Below are 26659 nucleotides of genomic sequence, written 5' to 3'. Positions count from 1 at the left end.
CAGGGGAAGGGGATAGATTCCTAAAATCCATGTACATGGCAAACCCTCAATTAAATCATCTGTCCATGCATCCATTCATCATTCCCTCATCCCGGTATGAAGACGCCTGAATATTTACTCACATAACATTTGAAATTTCCATTGAGTCTGTGCGTAATGCAGTCTGCAAAATCCACTGTGCTCCTGGCCGGATTTCTAGTGCAGTGAAATAACATGTAATTGGGAACGTCCTGCCTTATCGTCCACTACGCTATTGCGCATCCCATTCAATTCATATCAATCATTGCATTCTCGTCATGGGCCCTGTCCCAAGGACATTCAACAATAGAACGTTATATTTCCAGTCAGACCTGTGGGCGTCTCCTCGCCGCTAGTTGAAAACCAAAAGCGCTGTCCTTCGAATTCCTCATTTGCAACATCACGTCGAAAAGGCATCTGTGAACGCTTGAGTTCACAATTACATCTATGTAGTGCGGCTGTGTGTGAAAATGGTAACTGGCTCCAATCACTAATGGGACTCCCCGCCCGTCGGTGAACGTCGGTACAGGTCCAAATGGGCTCCTTCCTCTCTGACATCTTTTTCTCCACCTGTGGTGTCCCCCAGGGATCCAACCTCTCTCCCTGGCTTTTCAACCAGTATCTGGCACTCCTTGCCCACCGCATCGCCGCTCTCTGCCCCTACTTCCAGTGCTATGCGGACGATACCCAGCTCATTTTCAGGCTACCCTCGGCCTCCTCCTCTCCTTCCCTCATCTCCGACTGTCTGTCTGCTATCCAGGAATGGTGTGCCGCCAATGACCTCTGCCTTAACGCCAGTAAGACTGAGATTCTACTCATCGGCACACCCACTCCCTCCTTCCCTGCAGCTCTCTGGCCGGCCTCCCTTGGCCCCCTTCCTGCCCCTACCTGCAAGGCTAAAAACCTTGGGGTCATCTTCGACTCCACACTCTCCTTCTCTCCTCATATATCTGACGTCTCTAAGAAGTCACACTACCAGCTGCACCTCCTCAGAGGTATTCTTCCCTTCCTCTCCTTCCCCCAGAAGCTCACTGTCTCCCGAGCCCTGGTTCTCTCAAGGCTGGACTACTGTAACAGCCTCTATCTTAATCTGCCTGCCTCCACTCTCCGCCCTCTGCAACTTATCCAGAACAGAACTGCGAGACTTGTCCTTGGCCTCAAGCCCAGGGACCGTATCTCTCCAGGACTGAAATCTCTTCACTGGCTCCCAGTGGCTGCGAGGATTAAGTTCAAAACCCTCTGCATTGTCCACAAGGCCTTCTGGGGCCTGGGGCCTAAATACCTTCAACTCTCTCTTCCTAAATATCTTCCTTCACGAGCCCTTCGCTCATCCTTCTCCAACTCCCTCATGGTCAGCCGCTTCTCGAAGCAACGAGCTGGGGGTAGATCTCTCTCCGCAGCAGGGGCCTCCCTCTGGAACAGCCTTCCTGCCTCCCTGAAACTTGAGGAGAACCATCTCCGGTTCCGGAAGCACCTCAAAACCTTCCTCTTCGCTTCTGCCTTCTCTCTCCCTCTCCCCTGCTAAACCTGCTTAACTCCCCACTGAATTCTGCACTAAACCTGCATCTGAGCCACTCTCAGCGACCTCGGTCCAGGTCCCAGCCACTCTCCACTTGCACTGCCTCCCTGGCTCCCCCTGCACTGTGGGACTGTCACTGCATCCCTACAGCCCCCTTCCCAGCACTTGCTCTGCACTTACCTCGCACTTGCCACCAGCTGGCCCTTTTATTTATTACTTATTATTTATTTATTTTTTACGCTACTTACCTTGTACCGCACTTCCCCCCCACCTCCTCCCCCTGCACTTTCTCCTTTTCCCCTTACCTCTGCACTTGCGCGATCTGAATGACACCTGGCCTAGTAGGATCGTTTGTCTGTCTTCCCCTTGTTTCCCTCCCTCCCTGCCTCGTCGCGCCTTGAAACACTTGTGTATAGGCGCGTTACAAATATCATATCATATCATATCATATCATACAGTGCTGCATGAGGGTCCACCGTTGATCGAGTACTACATTCCACTGACCCTTCACAAGTTTGTTCGCGACTGCAAATATAGTATGTGAAACAATGGGACCATAGCAGAATTAACATATAAACCAATATTTCACTGCCATCGGGATTAAATACATGATTGTAATTACAAGATGCCATGCGTCAAATTGCAGCGTTGTGTGCGGGACGTGCTCGCCCAATAGTTACTGCAGCTGGCACAGGTGGAATGAATCACCACAGGTGGAGGCTATACAGCCTGAAAACACATAAATTGCACACCAAAACCCCTCCCACAACCACACCCACTCCAAAATGCTACCGGCAGGACTAGCGATGTTGGGCCTGGGGGACCTGATAGCACTGCAAGTACTCCAACTTCAAGAAGAAGACGAACACCAACTACTACTACAACCGGCCGCACAGAGGAGACGAAGGAGGAGGAGGAGGAGGGCAAGGCAGGGGCAGCAAGGCCCACCAGCACAGTCACTACCACCACGCAGGCAGCCCGCAATCCCACGCCTCCGAGCTAATCCGTTCAACCTCACTGCTGAGCAGATCCACACCCTCTACCGTTTGGACCGGGAAACCATAACCGCCATTGTCAACATGACACACGCTGACCTTGTCAGCATGATAGATAGCCCAACCGCCATCCCACCCCTACTGAAGGTGGTGTCTGTACTCCACTTCCTGGCCACAGGCACCTACCAGCACACAGTCGGACAGTTGCATGGCATTTCACAGCCACTATTGTCACGGACACTATTCCAAGTGCTTGATGCCCTCCTGAAGCACACAGACGACTACATCTCTTTACCACGCTCGGAGCAGGAGCTTACAAACACAAAAGTGGGATTCCATGCACTTGGCGGCATACCGGGTTGCATTGGTGCCATCGACTGCACCCATGTGGAATTGGTTGTCCCACATGCCATGGAGGTCCAGAACCGCAACCGGAAACAATATCATTCTATCAATGTACAAATGGTGTGTGACTCCAACAGGATCTTTACACATTGTTGTGCCCGATTTCCAGGATCAACCCATGATTCTATGGTCTTGAGGAACTCTACAATACCACGCTACATGGAGCGACACGCAGGGCACCGATCCTGGCTACTCGGTGAGTCTCATTTAATGCATGTGAATGTGGGGTAGGTGATGCGTCAATGACCTGGCAGGAAGGGGGGGGTGCGTACGTAGCAATGTCATTCCACAAACATCCTTCTTTGTCCACATACAGGTGATGCCGGGTATCCACTGAAGAGATGGCTCCTTACACCAATCTGGAACCCACAGAACCAGCATGAGGAGGACTACAACCATGCCCACTCACGTACCCGTGTAGTCATAGAACAGGCATTCGGCCTACTGAAGGCTCGTTTCCGCTGCCTCAGCAGGTCTGGCGGGGCACTCCTGTACCGCCATGAGAAGGTTGCAAAGATGGTCATGGCATGTGTCATGCTACACAACATGTGCGTACGTAGAAATGTGGCCATGCCCCCTGACGCAGAACTGCAAGCACCTGAAGATGGTCATGATGAGGGTGGGGATGTGGCAGCACCTCAAGGAGTCCGCGAGGCACAGGAGGCCCGTGAAATTCATCAGAATCTCATAGATGCATGCTTCTAGCACTCACGCCTGGTGGCTGTTACATGGACACGGGACTTGTGGCACTGTGTGTGTCTGGAACATGCACAATGTGGACTGTACGCCAAGAAAGGCCTCGTACACAAAGATCAATGTCCACACATCTCATTGGATGAATATGAAGAAATGTATAGCAAATGTGAAATGATATTACACACCCAATCGACCCGCCACCCAAAGAAGCACAACACACCCCCTCCACCCTCCTACCTCCCCCCCGAACACCAGTGTCCAAAGATGCTCAGTGTCATTGGGCAGACGCTATTGCAAGCCCCCTCTCCGGGTATCAGGGGCACCCCTGGCTGTGGAGCACAGGTTCCTCCCAGATCTACGTTGGGGGCTGCCCTGGACGGAACTTGCAACGGATGATGTCTCTGCCTGCTCACGTCCATGCATGTCCCTAAGGGTTTGTGAGAGCTCAGTGAGCACACGGCGCACAGCGGCAAGTTCACCACATACGTCTTTGGACATCACATGCAGTTCCCCCCTCAGGCTCTCGGTGCTTCTCTCCATTTGTCCCCTCAGGCTCTCGGTGCTTCTCTCCATTTGTCCCCTCAGACTCTCGGTGCTTCCCTCCATTTGTGCCCTTAGTGTCTCTGTACTTCGCTCCATTTCTGCCCTAAGTGTCTCAGTAGATGTTTCAATGGCTGCCTTAGAACCCCCACATTCAGCAGCATGCTCCTTGAGGAGCGTGGCCAGTTGCTGCTGTTGCACAATCATCTGCTCGAGGGACTGTTGCCTCTGCTGGGCCATGCCCATTTGCGGTGGTGTCACAGAGGGGCTGATCACCTCATGTTGCCTTGCCACAGGCCTTGTGGGGGTTGGCCAGTCGTCGTCTTGTGGGTGCCCCTGCGTGGTTTCCTCATGGTGTACGGGATGAAACAAACAGGGGGATTGAGACAGGTCATGGATGGATCCTACATCTACAGCACCGTTTTCTGTGTCGGAGCATGCTGGCATGAAAGCAGTGTCACCTATGGTGCTGCTGTCACCAGAAGCAGTGCCTTCTGTGGCATCCATTGGGGGGACCTGTGGTGCTGCTGTTGTGGACATGCTGGCTGCTGGGGTGCCTGTTGAAGTCCCCTCCAGTGTGCTGCCACTTGATTTGTGCTGCTGCCGTGTCTTGTTCCGTGCAGCTGAGGTGGAGGGTCTTTGGCCGTTGGTCTTGGCCCTCTTTGCAGGTGTGCTGGTAGGGGTGTCCTGTAGCTCATCGTTTGAATCGGACCCTGTGGTGGAGTAAAGGAGGGCGAGCGTTATTCATGGGTCTGTGGAAATTGTAATGGCAATGTATCACATGCATTGGGGTGGTACCTGAGGGTGATTTGGGTCAGGGCCTTGGGGGTGGTCTCATTTTTGTGTGGATTGAGGATGCAGTTATTTTGCAGCCTGCAGTTAGGGTGTGCATGCTGCACATGTAGAGGGTGTTTTTAGGAATTTTACTTATTTATGTATTTAATCTGACTTTTAAAGGGCACTATCATGGCAATGTATGTGGACGTTCTCCTGGACATGTGTTTCTATTGCACTATGGGGACACATGGTACTTCACATGATTGGACATTGTGGATTTAGCATTGTTTTATTTGGGCCACCTACCTGATTCTTCGGATGTCTGCACTCCTTTCTCCATCCCTCCGACTCCCTCTATGCTCTCCATTCCAATGGTGGAGGCACAGATTTCTTCCCAGGGGGTCAACTTGATGGGTGATTCCGATCCTCCACCGGTAGCTGTGGCAAGGTTTCGGTTGGCAGAAAGTATGCTCCGGACGCGTATCCGCAAGTCGTCCCATCGCTTTCTGCATTGCTGTGGGTTGCGGGGTGCGGTCCCCACCGCACTTACCCGCTGTGCCACCAGGGCCCATATGGCCTTCTTGTTCGCAAGTGCCGTCCTGGTCATTTGCGTCGAGAAGACGACGGCAGCATTCTCCTGGAGGGTCTCTGTGAGCACGGTGAGTTCCTCATGGGAGAAGTGGACCTGCCGCTTGCGATCGCACGCTTTTTTAGCAACTTTTCCCATATTTATTTTTTTAACTGGGGTGGCTAACGGGTTGGGATGTGTCTCAGGGTCGGATTTTTAATGGTTGTGTTGGGATTCTGATTTTATAGGTGTACGGCGTGCTGTTTCCCGTTCCGGCCCCATGTTTTTACTTCCGTTTCCGTATATTTACGGTGACCGTAATTTGCGGTGACCGCTCATTACGGTGAGCGCTAAGATGGGTGGCGGAATTGCACCTAGGGCGGCGTACGACGGCGGTAAGGGGCGTTTTGGGGTCCTTTCCGCCATCGCGGACTTTGCACTCCCGCCATGGCGTAATGCTCGTGCCCGATGGGTCAGAATTTGCCGCACTTTGCTCCATCGTGCAATGGCGGAAACGCTATTTACGCTATGGCGGTCATGTCAGTTACTTTCCGCCAGGGTCGTAATGAGGGCCACAGTGCTTTATCTTTCCGCCGTGGGACAGATCTAGAACAGCAGAAATGAGAACTCCACCATCTTGTTTTCTTTTTACTTTTATTTTTCTTCTAATTTTTGCTTATTTTTATTTTTTATTTTCCATGTTTAATTTTATTTTTATTTTTATTTTTACAACATTTTATTTTTGTGTGATTTTTAGCAGTTCCATCTTTTCATTCCTTCGTATTGAACAGGTTCCAGCATGTCCTCAGGACCAAAACAAATTTGAGGAGTGCACTGGGATTTTACTTATTGTAGATATGCATAATGAATGTGACGTGCCAAAGATGCTAGCCTAACCTTTTTTCCATAGTCTAGCGAAAGAACTGTACTTCAAACCCAGAGACTACCGTCAGCACCCGCAAGAGGGGGGACACTTGAGAAGCACTCATTACTTTAGTAATTCACGAACTCATGAGCAGCGAAATCGGAGTAAGAAAAATAATTAAAACGCTGACAATAGACTTATGTTTGAGATGGGGGCCCAGAACAGTAACCTGGTTTTACAGCCAACAGAGGGGCATCCCCGCTTCCCGGGAAGGAAATGCTGCCAGCTATTTTATAGGTCTATTATGTGTATATGCATAGTAATTATCATTGTATTTCCGTCATTGACCATCAAAACTGCATTCTTTATTGGTGCAAGAAGCACCCCAATTTCAGTGCATCCACCGGACAACGAACGCCTGGGTCCCACGAAAGCATCCAGACCCTATATAGTTATTCCAGTTCCAAGAAAACCTGATAGTAAAGTTAACAAACTAAAAATAAATGTATTTTAACATTGATTCATACACACTAGAGGTAACGAATGAAGAGAAAAGCTGGAGACAGGGTCAGCGCGGAATGAATGAAAATGTGTAGCACTGACCACTACATGCACACACACACTGAATGCACACGAACCAGGGCAAGTGTCAATGGCTACAGAACCTCAAACAAGGGCAACAGAGAAAGCAAGACTGCCTGCCGAATGTTACTCACCACTCCGAAATGGTCGAAGATGCAGAGAAAATGACCTTGGAGATGTTGGTGGCATAAGATTCCGAATTCAGCCTTCCATCCCAGCTCCCCTGAGGGGCTCTTTTCCACAATGTACCTCTCTACTGTTTCAGTAAAAACAGACAGAGGTGTCAATTGAGTAAAAGAGCGGGGAGAACACTCACCGCCAATACCAATGCTGCAAAAAGAATACCAAGATATTAGACAGTGTTGATTTATACAAGTGATTAGAAAAGTTGAAATAATTGTACAACTACCTAGATAGTTATTGGAGTGGAGTTGAGTTTCCCCGGGATGATCTACAAAGAATGACACAAATGAGTGGAAATGAACTAAATCAGTATCGGTTCCCACTATAGCTATAGAATTGATAAGCAACTGACCTGAGTAAAGATAAATGGAGTAAGAGGAGTCCAGGATTCTAAAGACAACGACAGGAGAAAATAACAAACAGGGAAGTTAGTATAGGTAAGTAACCCCGAACGGCACGAGGGACGCACTAGTGCCGGGTTGGTGCAGTTCAGGAGGGCGTTCATATGCACTTAAGAGCAATCTCACAGAAAAGTCACTCAATGTCCCAGAATCCAACAGAAGACAAAATCCATGGAAGACAATAGGTATGTACATGAGTACCCGAGTATAGTTGAATAGCTGTTGAGATGATCCGGATAGTAGTCAGCAAAAATTGAAGTGCAGAGCGGTAACCAGGAAAGAACCGCAAGACACAGAAGAGAGGCGTATCCAGTAGCGTTCCGAGTCCAATAACCAGACGAGCACGACAGGAATGAAGGAGGAGACGAGGCAATCCAAAATACAGGCAAAGGGTCAAAACCAGGAGTTCAGATAAGGATTCGTGTAGGAAGACACGAAGAGGAAACGGACGAAACCGCGAGTAGCTGGTAACGCTAATTAGCAGCAACGAGCACCTTGGAAGACAGTGGTTTTATAGTCATAAGAGGGGCGTGGCTTGGCTTGTTGTACGTCTTCCACGTACAAGACGTGTCAGGTGACCTGGAATGCGTCGACGTTTGTACAGACGCCATGGTAGCTTGTATTTGGACCATAGAGGAGCCTGTAAAGAAGTTGTATTCGGCAAGGTTGCCTGCGGGGAAGCCTGAAGTGTAACAGCATCCTCCCCCAAAGACTCCTGTAACCCCCTGGCGGAATGGAAGCTCCTCAGAAGAACCGGACAATGCAAATTGGAGAGTGGCTCCCAAATACGGTCCTCAGGCCCATACCCCTTCCAATCCAAGAGGTAGAACAACGTACCCCTAGACACCCTGCAGTCCAGGATACGCGAGACCTCATATTCCTCCTCACCATCCACCAAGATCGGCGAAGGACGAGTAGGTAGACGGGTCCCATGGATGAAAAGCTTGATCAAGGAGACATGAAAGACTGGATGTATGCGCCATGATCGCGGCAGAGAAAGCTTAACTGCCACAGGATTGATGACATCAGTAATGACATAGGGACCCACAAATTTGGGCAGAAGCAAGCGTTTGCCTGCAATTCGCAAATTGCGGGACGATAACCACACCTTCATGCCACTGCGATAGACTGGAGCAGGTGATCGATGCACATCAGCATACTTCTTTGCACAATCTTGAGCTCGGAGTAAATGACAGCGTACATCCCGATGAACCTTATCGAGATCTCTGATGCAATCTTTTGCTGCAGGATTAATGGCCGGTAATACTGGATCAAGTGGAAGTGCCCTAGGATGACCACCATACAGGGCAAAAAAGGGAGAAACTCCAGTGGATGTATGCATAGAGTTGCTGTATGCAAATTCTGCATAAGGCAAAGAAGTAAACCAAGACTGTTGGTCCTGAAGGCATAAACAGCGTAGATACTGTTCGATGGTAGCATTAGTTCTCTCAGTCTGCCCATCCGTTTGAGGATGGTAAGCCGAGGAATACCTGTCCTCAATACCCAGAGAAGCTGTAAGAGCCTTCCAAAACCGTGACGTAAATTGTGAGCCACGATCGGAAACAATAACCGAGGGTAAACCAAAGAAACGAAACACATTTGTCAAGAACACTTTCACCAATTCCGGAGCTGCAGACAAACCAGAACAAGGTATGAACAATGCATATTTAGTGAAGTAATCAACGATTACCCAAATAGTGTCATAACCCTGAACGTCAGGAAGTTCCACAATGAAATCCATTGACAGCATCTGCCAAGGTTTGTACGGCACAGGAAGAGGTTGCAACAATCCAACTGGTTTGGCTCTAGAAGTTTTACACTGAGTGCATATGGAACAAGTCAAAATGTAATCCTTTACATCACGAACCATGGAAGGCCACCAAGCCCAACGCCGTAAGGCTTCAAGAGTTTTTTGACTTCCTGGATGTGCAGCAATCAAAGAATCGTGAGACCACTGAAGTGCTAAATCTCTAGCTTGACCTGAGGGTATATAGACGCGCCCTTGGATGAATGGCATACCCTGAATGATTTCCAGATTGAGGTCAGTGATCTCTATTGGATGTTTTGAAACCCAATCAAGGATGATTGAATGCAAAGAGGGCTGAACAGAACAACCACAAACAACCTTGTTTGGTAGAAGAGGAAGAGCTTTGACCTGTTGAGACTGACCACCCGCATGTAAGCGCGAGAGAGTATCAGCCGGGACTTGAGCTTTAGCAGGACGGTATTTGATAACAAATTGGTATTGTGAAAAGAATAAATGCAACTGCGCCTGTCTAAGACTGTCTAAGACATTTCATAGATTTGAAGGCTAACAGACTGCGGTGATCCGAATATACAGTTACAAGGTGTTTGGCCCCCAAAAGATGATGTCTCCATTCCAAGAATGCATCTCTGATGGCTAAAAGTTTGCGTTCTGTGATGGAATATTTTTTTTCGTAAGCTGTCAATTTACGAGAGAAATAGGCAACAGGATGAATCTCTCCCAAATGCGGACAGGTTTGAGACAATAACACCCCAAGGGCATAACCTGAAGCATCAGCTTAAACAAAAAAAGTAAGTTCGGGATCAGGATGTTTGAGGACAGGAGCGGAAGTGAAGGCTGATTTTTATTGATCAAAGGCTCTCTGAGCTTCTGAAGACCACACAAATGGTACTTTGGCACTTGTCAGAGAGGTAAGTGGTGCAGATATTTCAGAAAACCCATTGATGAAGCGTCTATAAAAGTTTGCAAATCCCAGGAATGGTTGTAAACATTTGACTGAATTGGGCACAGCCCATTCCAGAATCGCACTAATTTTGGATTGACTCATGCGCACTCTATTGTTAGTAAGGTCATATCCCAAAAATTCCACCTCTGAGGCATGAAATATGCACTTTTCGGCTTTAACAAACAATCTATGTTCCCTCAGACGTTGGAGTACTATCTTGACATGTTTTTCGTGGTCTTCCTGGTTTTGAGAGTAAATCAAGATGTCGTCCAGATAGAAAACAACAAATTGATCAAGAATGTCGTAAAACAGATCATTCATGAAAGCCTGAAAGGTGGCCGGGGCATTACATAACCCAAAAAGCATGACAAGATACTCAAACAGACCGTAACATGTTTTAAATGCGGTCTTCCATTCGTCCCCCTCTCTCATGCGGACGAGATTGTAAGCTCCTCTGAGATCAAGCTTAGTGAATATTTTGGAAGACCCCAATTGATCAAGAAGGACAGAGATCAGAGGAAGAGGATACTGGTTTTTTATGGTTGCTGCATTCAAAGCACGATAATCAATACAAGGACGTAGATCCCCTTCCTTCTTAGGGACAAAGAAAAGTGGTGATGAAATTGGTGATTTGGAAGGACGAATGAATCCCATGGTCAAAGCCTTGTCTATGTAATCTTTAAGAACTTTGTCTTCTTTGAGAGTGAGGGAGTACACTCTGCCGGATGGTATTTTTACACCCGGAATTAATTCTATTGGGCAATCATAAGCTCTATTTGGGGGTAGAGTTTCTGCCATCCCTTTGTCAAAAACATCTGTGTAATCTGCATATTGACAAGGTATCACAGGGGTAACATTTTTAGAGACAGCTCCGATATGCATCGTAGGTGAAACTAGCGCCCTGACTGGACTATCATGGGTAATACCGAGTAATGTAGTACATTGAGTATTGCACATATTGGAAAGGAACTGAATCTGAGATGTCGACCAGTCGATGGCAGGATTATGAAGTTTCAACCATGGAATGCCCAGAATGACTTTGTAAGCTGGTGCTTTAATGATATCAAATGATATGTCTTCAGTATGGCTTTCATCAGTACTCATATGTAGTGGAACTGTTTGGTGAGTTAGCATTCCTGAGACAAGAAGTGAGCCATCCACTGCATTCACTGTTTCAGGTATAGTTTTGCGAACCAGTGGTATTTTTGACATGGCGGCAAAACATTGATCAACATAATTACCTGTTGCACATGAATCAATCTCGGCTGTTGTCTGGAATGAAACACCATGATCTAAGGAAAATGCAACAGATAGACGGACTAAATGACTCGGATTCTGTAATGTAGATTCCAAGGGTGAGTTTCCCGACATAGGGACTCTGTCTACTGTCGGGATTTGGCGTTTCCCGCCTTTCTTTTAGGTTTTTTGGTACACTCAGGTAATAAGTGATCAGAGGCCCCACAATACATGCAGAGATTGTGTACTCGACGATATTCCCGTTGAGCAGGGGTAAGCGGTCCCCTAACCACCCCAATCTGTATAGGTTCAGGCGCAGGAGACGATGAAGACGAGGCCTCTGCTGAAACCGTGCTGAACAATGCAGTTTTCTTCTCGCCGCGTCTTTCGGACTTACGAGCATCAATCTTAAGGACTAAGTCTAACAGTTCCCCGAATGCCGCGGGGACTACAGGAACAGTGGAGAGGATGTCCTTTAGTTCATCTGAGAGGCCTTGATAGAAGACAGCTGTCTTCTTTTCTTCAGGCTAGTCAGTTTCTGCTGCCAACTGATGGAATCGTGCCAAATAAACTAACAAAGAATTGTTTCCTTGTCGATGTTTTAAGAGTTCCAGATCAGTAGCTTGAGTAGTATAACGTGTATCAAATACTTTACTCATCATAGCAAGAAGGGCATCACAATTGTAGAGAACATGACTATTAGATTCCAACAACGGGTTAGCCCATGCGGCTGCAGTGCCTCCCAAATGAGACAAAACAAAAGCCGCTTTGGTTGTAGATGTGGGAAATGAGGCGGGACGACACAGAAAATGCAATTTGCATTGATTAATGAAGGTTCGATATTGTTTAGGGTCACCTAGGAAGCGTTCAGGAGGAGCTCGTGGGAACTGGGTTGTAAGCATGATCGGGTTTGGTTCTTGCTGTGGTGGTGGAAACCCAGAACCTGATGCTGTAGCTCCAGCACCAGCCATCTGTGACGCTGGTGTGGTAACCAAAGATTGAATGGCGTCCATGCGTTGGCGCAGTGCTTCTTGTGCATTGGTCAAGTCGGTACGTAGATCCGTGACCATTTGCACGATTTGATTCAAAGCATCACTGGCCTCTGTGGACATTTTTTAAGGCTGCTAATTCTGTTACTCACCACTCCGAAATGGTTGAAGATGCAGAGAAAATGACCTTGGAGATGTTGGTGGTATAAGATTCTGAATTCAGCCTTCCATCCCAGCTCCCCTGAGTACAATACTCAGGCTTCCTCAAAGAGGGGCTCTTTTCCACAATGTACCTCTCTGCTGTTTCAGTAAGAACAGACAGAGGTGTCAATTGAGTAAAAGAGCGGGGAGAACACACACCGCCAATACCAATGCTGCAAAAAGGATACCAAGATATTAGACAGTGTTGATTTATACAAGTGATTAGAACAGTTGAAATAATTGGACAACTACCAAGATAGATATTGGAGTGGAGTTGAGTTTCCCCGGGATGATCTACAAAGAATGACACAAATGAGTGGAATTGAACTAAATCAGTATCGGTTCCCACTGTAGCTATATAATTGATAAGCAACTGACCTGAGTAAAGATAAATGGAGTAAGAGGAGTCCAGGATTCTAAAGACAACAACAGGAGAAAATAACAAACAGGGCAGTTAGTATAGGTAAGTAACCCCGAACGGCACGAGGGACGCACTAGTGCCGGGTTGGTGCAGTTCAGGAGGGCGTTCATATGCACTTAAGAGCAATCTCACAGAAAAGTCACTCACTGTCCCAGAATCCAACAGAAGACAATATCCATGGAAGACAATAGGTATGTAGCTGAGTACACGAGTATAGTTGAATAGCTGTTGAGATGATCCGGATAGTAGTCAGCAAAAATTGAAGTGCAGAGCGGTAACCAGGAAAGAACCGCAAGACACAGAAGAGAGGCGTATCCAGTAGCGTTCCAAGTCCAATAACCAGACGAGCACGACAGGAATGAAGGAGGAGACGAGGCAATCCAAAATTCAGGCAAAGTGTCAAAACCAGGAGTTCAGATAAGGATTTGTGTAGGAAGACACGAAGAGGAAACGGACGAAACCACGAGTAGCCGGTAATGCTAATTAGCAGCAACGAGCCCCTTGGAAGACTGTGGTTTTATAGTCGTAAGAGGGGCGTGGCTTGGCTTGTTGTACGTCTTCCATGTACAAGACGTGTCAGGTGACCTGGAATGCGTCGACGTTTGTACAGATGCCATGGTAGCTTGTATCTGGACCATAGAGGAGCCTGTAAAGAAGTTGTATTCGGCAAGGTTGCCCGTGGGGAAGCCTGAAGTGTAACACCGAACAACCAGTCCCAGAAAATAGTGGAAGCAACCAAGAAGAGCCAAGTGAGAAACCAAAGAGAGAGGACATAGCAAAATCCCTCAAAAGAACAGAAGTACCACAAAGGAACTCACAGAGAAAACACAAATGCTGATAGATTATTTGTTCTGTTCATAGATAGAGCAAAGAAACTGCACGAGGAGCTGAAAAATAGAACAATAGAGACTATAACAACAAGGACGCCAGCTCCAGCGATAGGAACAAGCACCAGGTCCATGACACAGCCACGCGTTGGGAAGTTGGAGAGTCAGTGGTGGTTAGAGAACATCTACAAAAGATTACAAAAGGAAAGGAAAAGAAACGCAAAACCTTCTCCTACCACAGCGATGCAGGTAATGAAGCCTGCTCCTCCAACGAGCATGCTTGAAAGTCCTCCAGCAAGAAAAAGTCACATAGACGCATTTAGAGACATAGTTATAGCTAACTACAAAAAGACGTTGAGAATCAAGAGAAACCCACATGAAGACAACAATGAACTAAACGATTACCTAGACAGCACAGCACATCTAGGAAATAACATTTGGTACCAACACATGAAAGAGGTCGGAAGAAGAAAACCGAAGGAGAATGCTACATCTGTGCACTCCTACCGTACAGCATGGGAATATCCAAGATCTTTGTGGCTGTAGAAATTGATGTCCCGACAGCACACTGTCTGTCGCACGTAGCAATATGCAACACCAGAGGACAATTCATGGAAAGAGATGCCTCATATGGGCAACAGAAACAGCATACCCTGATGAAGATGACTATGTTCAAGACATCAAGACAAGAAACAGAGCTCACACCAGGAATCACGTGATTAGCTATGCAAAGCCAGAAGCACAAGGAGCAGGAAAAAGATGGAGATAAACCCAAGACTGAACGTCAAAGGAAAACCCCCAAAAGAAGCGGAAATATGGAAGAACAGAGGCCAATTGCAGATCTGGGGAACAATGCTATCCCCAGACGGATGTGAAGCAGGAATAGTGATATGCCGAGCATGGATGGTCCTCAGAGCCTGCAAGGAAGCAATATAAAACACAAAAATTGTGCAAACCTCTATGGCCAAAATTGGTGAAGTTACTAACATGGGTCGAAGATAGAGGGGGACCCCTGCAGATAGTGCCACTGCAAAGCCCGAAATTATGCTTTAGGAATAATGGCATGAGAAAGATGGGAGAGAATCAGAACTGTGGACGGATCTTTGAAGCTCCAGGCATGACTCACGGAACCACAGTAATTATGGATCATTGCTGGGCGAGCTAATCCAGAGCATACATAAGACTGCTGAAAAACTGGGGAGGCATATGTACAATAGTGAACGTCCATGTTCCTGCACTAGTGATCCCGAAAAGTGACCTGAACATTGACAGTTTACCGAAAGCAGATGCTCACGCGAGAAAGAGGAGATCTGTGAAACTGGTATCCCGAATGAAGAGAGAGAACTACTTTTCTGCCAAATCAGAAGAAGCATTTCATGCAATCCCATACGAGCACAGGCAGTTTATCCTCACCTCAATAGTATTCACAACAATACTCTTGCCACACATCCAAATAGGAGTGAATGCTAAATGGTTGCAGATAACCAGATGGGAGTTATTGCAGACCATCAACACTACCATTAAAGGATTCAACGCAATCAAAGAAGAACTGAGAGCAATCCGATTGATGACCCTCCAGAACAGATATGTACTTGACATGATCACAGCAATGGATGGAGGTATTTGCACAAAAATCGGAGAATCGTGTTGCACATTTGTACCTTCACATGATGAAGAAAACAGAACCTGACAGAAGCCATAAGTATGCTGGCAGATCTGCAGAATCAGATGATCAAGGAAACTTACCAAGTCGATGATGACAGCTGGTTTGGAACACTGTTTCTATGGGTCCCACAGTGGATGGCAGACATATTAAAAATTCTGGGAGCCCTACTATAATGATACTACTAGGAGTCTGTGTTATCAAGATAATCATAAAACAATGCCAGAAAACTGCAAAGAGAGCCATTGGAATGAAAATTATGGTCAATGTCAAACCAGGATGGAAGCCCAGAGACCTGACTGATGAAGAAATAAGAGACTTTGTGGAAGCCAGTGAGTTTGCGCCAGAAGGAACAAAGTTTGCATAACCCAGAAAACGAAGAAGGTATGAAGGGAAATGGATTTACTGCAGCCCAAATGGGCAATGCCAGCTAATGATCTGGAACAAAGATGGGCACGTGAAAGCAACAGGAAGTTTGAAAGGAGTGATAAAAATATGGACTCCAAAGATGCCCACATTAACACCATCATGTACAAACCCAGATGACGAAGAATTGGATATGGAAGAACCAAGCAAGAATAATCTAAAGGAAGAAGAAAAAGTGGTCGATAAACCGACCAGAGGGGGGTGTGTAGAGGAGGTCCCAAAATTGGCGTGCACTCCAGCCACCCATGTCGAAATGCCAGAAGCATACTCGCCAAGGTATGTGACGTATGAGGAGCAAATGAACCAACAGAGAACTGCGCTGGGACTCTTCCCAGTGTACATAAGAAGAGCCACACCTGTTGAAGCGCCCATAAAAAGACAGCCATGGGCTGCGCGATACCCTCTTAGACAACCATACCAGCAGCTGAGACGAAATGAAGAGTACCTGCAGGCGGTCCACGAAGAGACCCAAAGAGCCTTAATGGAAGGCCATTGGAAACGACACAAGGGCCTGAACAGACTCGCGGATGAATGAAAATGACTACCAAGGATAGCACACCGGTGCAAGCAGCTATGAAGATAGATGTGATGGATACGGGAGAAGAGACAATGTTGAAATGTAAGGAAACGTTCTTATGAGGCATGATGGAAGTAGCCAACCAGTTAACGCATGTAAATAGGCTTGGAAAGCAAGAAGCTAAGAAAACGATACTGCTTGCAGTGCTTAGTAGAAGAATAGAGCGGCAAGCGCCAACCATATATCTACCTCAATAAGGCACTCTATACAAGTGCGACTCCATTTTGTAATACAGAAGTATGCCCAGGCGGTCAGAGGCCTAACAGGCTAAAGTTTCATATCCCAGCCAAAGCCAGGAAAAAGAGTGGAATCGAAACTCAGTAAGAAGCAGCTCAATGCCTGGGAATTCGAGGTCAACTCCAGGAAGGGAGGAGAGCGGCAACGCTGGAGAAATGAAACTTCAGAGCATACCAGCCAGCCAGTGAAGGTCATGATAAGGAGGCCCCAGGCAGGTGGTGAGGCTATGGAAGAATAAAATGCACGAATAAGAGGGAAAATGAAGCAGATTCACAGTGAACAGACAAGTGACCAGCCGAGGGCAAAGAGGTACCAACGTCTGATGTCACCCAGAACCCGAGGATGCCATCATTTTTCCTGATAAGAGCTACAGTTTCGAGGCTACCCCAGCACACTAATTGACACATAGCCCTAAAGGTACTGATTGATGGAAGGGAGGCAGGGTGAATCGTGGGGCACGCCGCATCTGGGTGTCCATTCTGCATGCTGCTAATTAAAGTGGAGATTTATGTCTAGGGGTGTAACCCACCCAATCACAATGGACCAAATAATCTAGGGTCCTATAGTTTGTAGAGCCAATCAGACGTCGTAGTTATAGTGACGTCTATTACGAGTGATGTAGAGGGATGAGCTTAGACGCCCACCCGATAAGAGTTATCCAATCCGCATGCTCTATTTCCATATACAGATATAACCCCTAAACTTAAGTTACCTTTCCCAACCAATAGAAATGCATGACAAACTTTGAGTGTTACACGTCAATTGATGATGAAAATTCGCTATAAGGAATGGAGGGTGAGCCCTGATCTATGGGCCCGTCAGCGGATTCCCCGCCCTCCTGTACACCAGTACAGAGGAAGATGAAAAAACAAGTGGGAATGGAAGCAAAACCATGGGCTGAGATACAGCTGACAATAGTGCATCACTGTCGGTTGTTATAGGAGAAAAATAGGAAGAAAGATGAGACTAGGAAAATTGAGGAAAATCGAGGAAGCCAAGTTAGTTCAGAAGAAATTGTCAAAGTTTGCCATAGAAGGGGCGGTATTGACAAGCAGAGAAGGACTGGGAATGCACGAAGCAGTGGGTGCATCGCAGGTGAGTTATCAGCACCCGATGGACCAAGGTGGATATGGGTTAATTCCACAAGGCAGAGGTATGGGCTATAGAGGAGGAAGAGGTGGATTCCAAAATAATCAAGGTTGGTGTCGGAATGCACAGAATGAGAATCAGAGTACCCAGGGAGGCTATAACCAAGGGGGACTTGTCAGGCGGGCACCCCCAGAATGTTGGACTTGTGGGATGACAGGACACATTGCGCGAACATAGTACACAGATGAGTGAAGGGTTCGCCCAAGATCAGAACTTTTATCAGACACTGCGAGTACAGCATTTACAGCAACCAGAGCAGATGCAAGTGAATCAACTACAAGGGCAGTCGCAACAAGCCCCCATGCAGACACAGCAGTATGCAGACACAGGACAAGTGCTGACACCCAGAGTAGGAGGAGTCACTGTGGTAGGAGGAAATCCTTTCACAGGGATGGGGATGAGCCTGTACCCACAAAGGGACAGCTCATAAGGTGACATGATATGTTCAGTACTATCTGTGACACCGGACCCCCAAGAGGAACCAACGATCGATGTGACAATAGGAGGCAAATCTTCTTCTTTTCTAGTAGACAGTGGAGGTACTCATTCATGTATACAAGAGGGAAAATATCCAATGTCTGGAATTGCCATGAATGCTCAAGGGTTCTCTCTAGCTACAAGTCGAGTTCCTTTTACTGATGAATTACCAATCTCTATAGGAGATTGTGACATGTCTGTTCCTTTGTTATATTCACGACATACAACATTTAACATGTTGGGAAGAGATTTAATGACAAACCTTCATTTAGCGATCAAGGGATAGTGTGCTCTGCTGCAGGAATACACTATTTGAACGTGGGCGAATTTATACTGGCGTTCACAGGGCAAGTGGCTCTGCAAAGCGTACCAGTAGAGCCAGAGATCCTTTTGTATGGAGTGGGCGTTCTACTGACATGGCTACCTGGATTAGTGGGAAAGATTGCGAGGACACCTGATGAGATTTTGTTTAGACTGCAAATACCTATGGACGAAGAGGGGGACACACTATCCCTATAGAATTAGAAGCAGCCATAGTACGAAGGGAAATGCCAATGCTCGAAGGAATGGACGATGAGGGTAGACCATGGAGGACAGCAATAGCTCTCAAGGAAGGGTACAGATTGACTGACATAACTCATGACGACCTAGGGAAGACCAAATAGATGATGAAGTGGTGTTCTTTATCAGCATCACATAGTGGATAAGAATAGAGAAGTGGGAAGTCCCACAGTGAATGCAAATAATTTGGCAGCGTCCAGCATTCTTTCAGGAAGACTTGGAGAAGGTGTCAAGTGTCCTTTTCACTACAGGCCCTTATGACCTAGGTTTATTAAAGGGAATGGGGAACTTAAAATAAAGCTGAAGGCAGGGGCGATTATACCTCAAGCAAAACAGTACCCCATGTCTCGAGAGGCTGATGAAGGTATATTTCAGACCATTTCACCACTGATGAAACAAGGGATTCTGGTGCCATCAGAATCATCATGTAATACTGCGGTGTAGCCAATCAAAAAATCTAAAGGAGGGTCGTGGAGATTTATACAAGATATGAGACTGATTAACCAGATTGTAGATGCAGACTTTCCTCTAGTTCCTAACCCGGTGACGATACTGAACTGGGTAACTTCCAGCCCTTTAAAATGAGTAGCAATACCCTTGAGATGGATGGGAATGCAGACTTTATTCATACATCAATAATCGAAATGACTCAGGTAGTTGGCAAAAAGGATAACTGTTTTAATATCAATTATCTAAAAGAGGGACTACAACGGACATCAACGGACGTCTCAGTGCAAATTCTCTTAATGCATTTTAGAAGAAAGCATTCCTTTATAGCAAAAAATCATCATAGGTAATGTTAACCCATGTATTAATAACATCATCCTATGTGGCAAACTACAAAACCTATTGAAGAAAGTGATAGAGTCTAGAGGAATATCTAAGTATATGTTCTATACTCATCTAAGAGAGTGAAGAAAGTGATTGGAGTCTTAACATCAGGTGGGACAACTAAACCATCCCCTTAAACAGGTCACTATGAATGTCACTAAATACTCAACATCCTATTGGCTACACAAACTATAGGACCCTTGATTACGAGGTCCCCTACAATTGGTTGGCACTCTAACCTTCGTCAGTACTTTTGCTCCCACGTTAGCAGCACACAGGCTGTGCTCCCAAGGGCTGGTGAGCTCGTCTTGACCATAGCTTCCCACCAATTAGCATATACACCTATCATCACCTCAGTGGTCTGCTGCCAATTAGGACTTTGAACTTGTCCTTGGGAGTGTTCTTAGCTGTGGAGAATTCAGGGAGTGAAGGCACACTCTGCCCTCATGCGTAGGTGTGACCATCTTGTCCGTCCAACTTCATCTTCCAAGTGACTGAAGACCACAAAGTTGAGCCTCTTGTGTATTAAAAATATTATTTTGTAGTAGACCTTTGACATCTTCCTTGTTTGGTTCCTGCCTTCTGAACAGGAGTTTTGTTCTTTCACACGATTTGTATCCAATGTCTGCACACTCCAGCCTGAAAAGACCTTGGCTTCTTGGCTTGGCTTCATGGCTTATCCAGCCTCGCCCTTCTGAGATTCACTGGGTAATTCATTTGTTTTCTTACTGCGACACACTGGAAAAGAGGGCTTCCTTTTCTAGCCCAGCTCTGTTATAGTTCGTAGCGGAAACATCCAATCTGTACTCACTTATGAATATATGTATATGTTGGCACCTGCCACAATCTATTCACTATAAAGCTAGCCTCAAGAATACTTTGTCTGCTTGTGTTTCTCTGCATCTGTACATGTGCAATCTGGCTTGATATCTTCATCAGTTCTGTGGCATAATCTTCACCTTGGTCCCAAGATGTCACTTATACTTGATACTTTCTTGATGCCTTATAGAATATCTGCATTCTCTTGTCCCTTCATCTCTTCTATGTACATCAGCTCGACTCTGTATGGTGTCACCATTCGTCTTGGCCATTCACTTGCTCTACTTCTTCCGGGATTTCATTCAAATGGCCATCATACTTTCTCATATGCAAGTATGGTTTTCTCAATAGCAACCTTGCTTTCAGGATTCTCTTTGGTATCGGTATTCTTACTGGTACCATACGTGTCTCACCCTCTCGTTCCCAAAATATAGGTAATATGGGTGAAGTGGTTGAGTTGAGGTGGGGGGACTTGGCTCCTTCTCTACACTCCCCCCTCTGGGTGATTTATCGACCAATCTCCCATCATCCTTCACATCTAGACATGTTTGTCTGAAGAAATGCTTCTTAGGGATCCATATCTTTATGACTCCATTCAGGAATTCAGGTGAGTTCATATGCTCATCCTTGTTCCAAGTCATGAGCATGCACTGTCCACTTGGGCTACGATAGATCCATATTCCCACATACTTGTTATGGTTCTTTGGATAAAGGAACTTTGTTCCTTTAGGTGCATGGATACTGGCCTTCACGAAGTCTCTTATTTCTTCATCTGTCAAGTCTCTGGTCTTCCATCCTGATTCAACATCAATCATGATTTTCATCCCTATGGCTTTCTTTGCTGTCTTCTTGCATTGTGTGATTATTATCTTGATCACACAGAATCCAAGCAGCACCAACACAATCAGGGCGCCAAGGAACTTTAACATGTCTGCCATCCATTGTGGAACCCAAGAAAAGAGTGATACAAGCCAGCTGTCATCAGCAATATCTTCTACTTTGTATATCATCTGGACGTGTAGTTTTGTCAACATTTCTATGGCCTCATTCAAGGTTCCATTCTCGTCATCATGAGCAGATATGAATGTGCAACATGATTCTCCAATTTCTGCACAAACACCTCCATCCATAGCTATGATCATGTCCAAGACCTATCTGTTCTGGAGAGTCATCAGTCGTATGGCTCTCATCTCCTCTCTAATAGCATTGAAACCCTTTATGGTTGTATTGATCGTTTGCAGCAATTCCCATCTGGTAATCTGCAGCCATTTGTTATTTCCTCCAACCTGGATGCTTGGCATAAAGATTAATGTAAAGACTGACAAAGTCTGACTGAACAGTCTGTGTTCATATGGGATAGAGTCAAAAGCTTCTATTGATTTCGCTGAGAAGTAGTTCTCACTCTTCATTCTTCCTATCAGCTCCAGAGATCTCTTCTTCCTCAGGTGAGCATCTGCTTTTGGGAAACTGTTAAGGTTCAGGTTACTTTTAGGAATCACTAATGCTGGAACATGAACATTCACCAGTGAACATCGTCCACCCCAATCTTCAGGCAGCTTCATATATGCTCTGGATCCACATGCCCAATAATGACCCATAATTACGACTGTTCCAAGTTTCATTCCTGGTATGTCAAAGATTTCACCACGGTTCTGATTCTCTCTGACTCTTCTTGTGCCATTGTTTCTGAAGCACAGCTTTGTACTTTCCAAAGGTATTATCTTCAAGAGTCCTCCGCTATCTTTGACCCAGGTCAATAGTTTAGCAAGTCTCGGCCATAGTGGCTTGCATCCATTTTGCACTATGTCAATGGCTGGTTTATAACAACCAATGACCACCCAATCTCTGCAAATAACCACTCCTTTTTCCCATCCATCAGGTGAAAGTACTGATCCATAAATCTGCATTTGGCCTCTGTTTTTCCATCAACGAACTTCTTCTTCCGATTTTCCTGGATTCTTAAGTCTTCTATTTACTTCCCATCTGATTCCAGCTCCTTTTATTTCAGGCTTTTCATATCCAATCACATGATTCTTAGTGTGAGCTCTGTTTCTTGTCTTTGTGTCCTGGACATAGACATCTTTATCTGGATCTGTCCATTCAGTTGCCCATTTGAGTGAGGCATCTCGACCCATGAACTGGCCTCTTGTACGGCAGAGTGCTATGTGTGATAGACAATGTGCTGTCTGGACGTCTATTTCAATAGCTATGAAGATTTTAGACTTCCCATGCTATAAGGCAGGACTGCACATACAAATCATTCCTCCTTCGATGTACTCCTTCCCACTTCCTTCATATGCTGATACCATATGTCATTCTCCAAGTGTGCTGTACTATCCAGGTAATCATGTAGCTCATTATCATCCTCCCTAGCATTTCTCTTGGGCCTTGTTCTTTTCTTGTGATCTGCTATGATCATATTGTAAAGCATATCAGAATAATTCCTTCTCACTGGAGCAATCTAGGCATATTCGTCAGCGGACTGGGTGTGTTTGCATGTACTACCTGGGTAGGTTCAATCCTAGACAAACTCTCCTTTTGAGCTTGTTTCTGGTGCTCAAGAACAATCTCCACAACACTTTTCCTCAAAGAACGATGACTAGTGACATTTTTCACAGATTCAGGTCATTTCTCATCATCCACTGGGACCAGGATGATTACATAGGGTCTTGACTGCCTAGTAGTTGCCATGTCTATGCCTTCCTTTTGATCAGGAAGATTCGCAGGAGTCCTTCCTCCATTTATGCCTATATATAGTAAGATGTGTTTACTGTAAGTGAGAGCAATATTACTATGAACAAAATGCAAAAATAAATCATTCAAAGGTGTGTCCACTTGTAGCAATGGCTTTTTATACATTGTGGACGTCTCTCAGGATCTGGCATGATGATATTGCTACTAATGCTGCACATTTTTCCTTTTTAAGGAAGGAAAAAAACAATTTCTTAATGGGGCAACATTATGCACTACTTCTGGAAGCTGCTGAATCGGCTCTGTAAATCACCTCGATCAGCAGACTGCTTTACTGGATGATGAACACAAATTCAGAATGAATGCTGTTAAGATGGATTTCTGAACTCTGACCTGGTGGGCAGAGGTTCAGAAGGCCCACATAGTTTCTTGGAACAGGGTAACCTTCAGGACAAGCTAGACCAATCAAGGTAGCTTTTCAAGACTAGGGGCCTCATTACAAGGGTGGCGCTCCCGTAATGAAGGGTGCACGTTCGGGACCGTCAACCTTCATTACGGGAGCGCCTATTAAGAGATTCCCTTTGCGGGAACCGGAACAGACATCTGGTGAAACCAGACATCCTTTCCGGGTCCCGCGAGGGGATGAGGGAGCAAATACCGGCCATTTGTAATGTGCCCGTTATTACCTCCCTCCCCATTCCCATTTGAGCCCTATGGGGGCTCAAATGGGAATGGGGATGGGTTCCTGCAAGGAGGAATTACCGGGTCCTCCAATGTCGTAATGACCTGGTAATTCCTCATTACAGTGACCCGGTATTGGAGCCCGGTATGAAGGCGGCCATGGTGCTAATAGCACCATGGCAACCTCCATACTCGTAATGAAGCCCAAGGTCTCAGGAGGGGTGCGGGTGACTGAAAGACCTCAATGAGCACACAGAGTAAAGGACACTTACAAATCACTTCCAGTCAGGTGTAGATATATTAAAAATACAAGTATATTTATTTCAAGGCCTTTGAGTTTCAACACACAAATCAAATCACAGTAATACTATTAAGCCATTACAATCCTATCTAAATACATATATACAAGACCAATGGGGTCTAAAGGGTTAATGCACAAAGTGGGTCCACAACCTAAAAGGGTGAGGAAGCAGGGAGTGCAAATAGTCTTTAGCCCCTTCTACATCCAACACACTCCTAACTAAGAGGCAGTCCAATCCATCAGAAGAGTGGAACCTATTCCTCAAATGTACTTGTACTGCTGGTGCACACAGTAGTTCAAATGGGCAAAACGGGCTCTCTTCAGGGGGCTGTAGCAGCTCAGGAAGTTGGGTGAGGCAATGAACATTAGGTTCCCACTATTCGAGGAGGGCCTCCACTTGAGGGCAGAGTTGATTCAAAGAGTTGGGAATAGTTCGCTAGCTCGCACTAGCAGTGGAAGGGGCCACTCATGCGTAAAAATGGATGAAGGCGGTAGGGGCCACCGGTAGGAGTTGCAATTACTCATCGACCCCCGGCGCCCTCTGGACCAAACTTTGGCAGTCAAGTCCACTTCGGTTGCAGGTTCAAGTGCGGCAATTTGACAGCTCTGCGGCTTTCAGCGGCGTATATACAATGATGATTCCCAATTGGAACAGTGGTGATTTCTCCGCTCCTGGTGGATGGATTAGGCCAGTTTCACTGCAGCAGGCTTCAGGGGCAAGGGGGGCACAATTGCAGTGCACCTGCAAAGTTCGTCCCCACGGCTGGGCGACACAGTAACTGCGTTTACTCCGGTTCTGGTGCACTTGTTTCACTTCAGAACTAGGAACGGCAAGTGTACGAAATTCGGTGTGAGGGTGCCGTGAACACAGAGCTAGTGATGCACTAAGTTTAGAGGGTCTCCTCAAAATGGCGGCAGTATCAGGGAAAAGAGTCTGCATAAGCTGGCCAGCCCACTGGTTGACCCAGGGAGACTTCCTAGAGAGCTTACTTGCAGGGTTTGATGAAGGTGCTGAGAATAGTTGGTCTCACTATTCCAATGGGTCGAAGTGTCTTTGCAGACCTTCTGGATGACCAGATGCAGAGGGGTCCCACATGATGACAGCGAGCTCAGCGTGCCACACCTTCCAGCGGGTCACCAGCAGTTCCTCGACTCGGCTTCTTAGTTTCAGGATACTTGGATCCTATCCTTCGCTCAGTGAGAACTCCAGAGATTGACATGGTATGGGTGTTTGGGGCCTTCTCTTATCCAGAATCTTCTTCGCGCCAAAACGAAGAGGACCCAATGGGAGATCTGCTCAGATACAGGCATACAATATATGGACCAATCACTGACCATGGTGGTCCCAGGCATTCACAGCAATCCAGACTCTCTGACACCCAGGATGTGTGTTGGAAACAGATGGTCCAGCCCACATCCTGGAGGCACACACACTAGGCCTGCAGAAGCCCTCGAAAGCTTGGCACTTCACGTGAAAATGCATGCCCAAACAAGGACTGAGCCGGTTCCACTTGACCTGGTGAAGGTGAAGGGGCAAGATGGCCAAAGGACAGGACAAAGAATCTCGTGGCATGGCCATTTTGAAGCCAGGCCACCTGTTCATGCCAAACGCTGTTTACCTGGCAGCAAAGGGTTATAAATATGCAAAATGATAAGCTGCCACCAGCCCTGTCCAAGTCACTTCTCCTAAAAAATCCTTTGAAAGTATCTAGGGCCTTTGGAAATGACTAATAGACCCACGTGCACTGTACTGGATGGTACATTGTACACTTGTTACATGTTGCAGAAAAGTTGCAACTTTGGAAAGGAATAAGGGAAACAAAGTCTCCCAGTACTGACTGTCTTAAGGGCATGTCAGTTTCCCCATAAAAAGTGAGCAAAAAGCCTAGAGGAGTGCAGCCGAAGGCTGGGCTCCTCTGGTAAAGTCAGACTATGGTGTTTAACATTAGCAAAAAGGTGGGGGGTACACAACTGGAGGGAACATTACACATGAAATGGAAATATTTCCTAACACCCGCCCCTCCCAAATCAAGGACAAGGAGAAATAATCTATCCGTGGATGAGTCTCATGTTCAGGTTGGTTAAACATTCTGGACAACCCATCAGTATTGCTATGTTGGACACCTGGCCTATGGCCTATGCTCAATAGTGAAGTCAAAGCCTTGCAGACTTATGGACCACCTGAGCAACTTTGGATTCTCTCCCTTCATGTTCATTAGCCACTTTAAGGGCTTATGGTCAGTTTGCACAGTGAGGTGGGTCCCATAGAGTTAGGGCCTCAACTTCCTTAGGGCCCACACAACAGAGAAACA

The sequence above is a fragment of the Ambystoma mexicanum genome, chromosome 3p, assembly GCF_040938575.1.
Source record: "Ambystoma mexicanum isolate Mex_15411 chromosome 3p, UKY_AmexF1_1, whole genome shotgun sequence".
Lineage (NCBI taxonomy): Eukaryota > Metazoa > Chordata > Amphibia > Caudata > Ambystomatidae > Ambystoma > Ambystoma mexicanum.
This window is presented reverse-complemented; position numbering follows the sequence as displayed.